Source organism: Dreissena polymorpha, chromosome 2 (assembly GCF_020536995.1).
Source record: "Dreissena polymorpha isolate Duluth1 chromosome 2, UMN_Dpol_1.0, whole genome shotgun sequence".
Taxonomy (NCBI): domain Eukaryota; kingdom Metazoa; phylum Mollusca; class Bivalvia; order Myida; family Dreissenidae; genus Dreissena; species Dreissena polymorpha.
This window is the reverse complement of record NC_068356.1, coordinates 71,033,284-71,037,111: the sequence shown is the minus strand read 5'-3', so window position 1 is coordinate 71,037,111 and position 3,828 is coordinate 71,033,284.

Genomic DNA, 3,828 nt, shown 5'->3' with positions numbered 1-3,828 from the left:
TTCGATTTGTTCAGGAGCAAATATTTATCGCAGTATACTGTTACCTCATACACATTTGTAACGTTGATTGTGATGGTTGTGTTACGATTATTTGATATAATTCATAGTGTATATTATTGTTATCAGTTCCATTAAATGTTTGTTTATGGGGCCCGTTTTGTGTGAGTAAACAATAAATCCGTTTATAATTTGAAACAGTGTATAACATGTACATCGCATATACGTGCAATACAGTCCTATTGACACAAGTTACCTAAAACATGGCATACTCTAAGGTCATTCACCGTCATAGCACATATATTACGCGGTTACAGAGAGTTTTTGTCAAAGGATTGTTTTTGGTATAAATATTAAGCTTATGAGTGCATTCCTGCGTAACTTTCATCTGGGTTAAAGTGTAAACAATGTTATAAACAAACGCATACTTTTCTTTCCAGTTGTGGTCACGTGTTGGCTCAATGTATAGTATTTGATACAAAAACACATAATAAGCTATTTCAACCTTCATCAGGATTGACGTATTGATCTCGTAAAGGTATATTGTTCGCGACAAATGCATGCATACCGTTATCTTTTGTTTTATGTCTGTCTGTCATGTATTTTCCGCATCAAACCCCTTGTCAAACAACGACAACAACTGCGAAACATGAAACAATTAAATAACATAAATATATGTTTTATAATCTTTATGGTAATAAATGATTTGGATTTATTATGTTTATTTCGCACAACATGTAAATAAAAGTTCAAACAATAAGTGTATAGTTTTACATATAACAACAACAAATAAATTAAAACAAAACAATTTAGTGCGTGTAAGTAAAATGACCGTGGTTTCTGAGTACAATATAAGGTCATGTGTTTATGACCTGAAACTTGTAAAAATCATGTCGATTTTTGTTTTATAAAAACGACAACATGCGTACACAACAGCATTTAAACAACTACAGACACGACATCGGCGTGTTAACAGCAGGCCCCTCGTTTCCATTGTAACAATGGCGAGGCCGCGGAGAACAACAAAAGGTTCCCCCACGGACCATACTAAATTCAATACAAGTGGAGTCATCTTAATCATACCGACGTTGAGGCCTTAACAAATTGATTAGATGTTCTTCGGATTAGCTGCACCCAAAAATCGTTAACAAAAAATTAATATATCAGTATTAATGCTGTGGAACAACTCATCAATTTATTGTAACATACGAACATTAAAGTAAAAATATTTCCTCCAGATACTAAGTGGGCTTTTCGATTGTTCTGACATGCGCATTTTGTTGTTGTGTTTTAAAGAATATGCGCATGAACTAGTTCTGGCCAAGACTGACTGACGACAATAGGGAAGCAATTAAGAAGGGACTACAGCTGTAATCCATTGGAGATGTCTATTTGAAATTTGTACCACGGGTCCTTTCCTGAAATAATGACAGGCTGTTGTGAGGACATAGGGTTTTCTTAAACAAAACTTATACAGAACAGTGTTTTTATTCGTGTTTTTTTTACATGTTTGTCATCCAAAAAACAAAATATGTATACGAATTAAAAAAAACAACAACAGCATGTTTACAATTGAACTGAATGTTTATCTTATACATATGAAGTGAGATGTACTTGTATTACATGTTTCGTTCAAATGGCAAGCAACTTTCTCTTATATGAACACATGTTTTGAATAACTGTGCAGAGTGCATGTAATGTTCAGTTGTCTATGGATGGCTTAGAAAAAGGTCAACATGTTGGTGTTTTCAAATTAACGACGTTGACTACATTAAATACGCATCTCCTTGATTGAATATACAGAACATAACAGAACAAATATTTTTTCAGTTTAGCAGTGTATAGCTCATCGTGATCAATATAAAACATACATACACAAAAACATCTATATATAAGTGAAAGATGGATACCATATGATATAAAGTAAAGTTCCTATCAGTTATACACTACATACAGGAAAATCATTATTGTTTATGCTGTATTGTACTTTTTGTCAACGCGGAGATTACATGTCTTACCGTGCACGACATCCGACCTGCCATTGAGCACGAATCTTGCGCGCGTGTACAGCGGGATGAGGTTGGACTTGCAGATGAAAAGCACGCGTGCAACATCTCGCTGTTCCCGCCGTACACGTTCCACAAAACTGCGTAACATGAGCAAAGCTATACCCTGCAAGTGGGAATATAATATATTAATATAATTATGTAATGTAATATTATACAATCACCAACATCGTTTGAAGGCATTGTTTACATGAGATAATTTTCATAAGTATGTTATCTTTCTACTGAAGTCCTGTTTTGCGTCTTAGAACTAGATTTCGATCACCGGGAATGATTAATTAATTAAAGTATGTATGCTCTATTATAAAATTGTTCACCTGTCTTCGCTGGTCTTTTCTCACTACTACGGAATGGACACTTTCTGAAAAAAGAGTTCCTTAAATTCTTCTTAATAAATAATGACTGGTTTTGTCATTTGATGTACTGCGACATGTATAACGACCAGAATCAATTTACTAATATACTGTATAGATTTATTGGCGTCGCACTAAAGTGCGGCGACTAGTATGTAATACGTTTGTTTTCGCTTATGGGAGGTGAAGTTATTACGGAACAATGTATATATTTTTGTTGTCAGAATATCTTGCATAGTGGTGATTTTTGTGTAAATTAGTGTAAATAAGTACTGCATTTGTGCCTATTACATTTACTACAACATTTATTGCCAATAATGCAAAGCTATTTTTTTAATTAAAAACTGATCACAGGGACTGGGCAATTATAAAAGATCACAGGGACTGGGCAAATACGCAAACCGGTGAAACTTTCTGGTTATGTATAAAAACAGAACTTTTTTGTCCCACTATCCTAGCAACCATCTAGTTACTAATAAAGGCGCTATAGAGCGCGAAGCGCGACACGTATTATTAATCGTAATAATGAGTCTTGATAAAGGAAGCAGCCGCTTATCAATGAGGAGCACCATCACATCACCCCCGGTCTCATTACTATCAAGTCCCCCTACAGTCCCGTATCTTGCCAGTGGTATGGACCTTTTGGTATGGACCTTCAACCCCCCTCACTATCCAGCGTTTAAACTTCCGGGTTTACATTTAAACCGACTATTAATAGCTTATTAATATCTTAGTTAGAAGGTGATTTTTTCAAGCGGTTCCGTAGTGTAGTGGTTACACGCTCGCTTCACATGTGAGAGGCCCAAGGTTCGAGCCCCAGTAGAATCAAATTATTTTATTTGTGTTCTATGTTAACGTTTTGTTTTGATGTAGACATTTTAGTTTATATAAATATGCTGTTTTATTGAAACCATTTTTTGTTTTTTATTATGCCCATGAAATATATGTGTGAGAGGGTGGGGGGGGGGTCGTAAACACATTAAAACTTTTACAGTATTTTCATATCAATGAGCAACGTAAGAATAAGTTAAGAATCCTCTCCCCTTGAAGTTGAGAAAAATATGAAATAACGCTTACAGGATGAAGTAGATTTTTTAAAACCTACACAGTTCTGTTCCATTAATGAAAACTGCACACGGATGCCAGTTAAAAAAAGGGAAACCAATGTAAATAAAATGAATTATGAAATATTTGTGGGTTACAACACAAAATCATAGATAATAGTTATTTGGGGGTTAAGACACAACATCATAGATAATGGTTATTTGGGGGTTATAACACACAATCATAGATAATGGTTATATCAGTATCTTTTTCTATTTTGTTTAAAATAATCGGCTTATATATTAATATTGACAGTAGAAAAAAATCGTTCCATGTAACTTCATTTAGTGCCTTTTACACTGCAATTC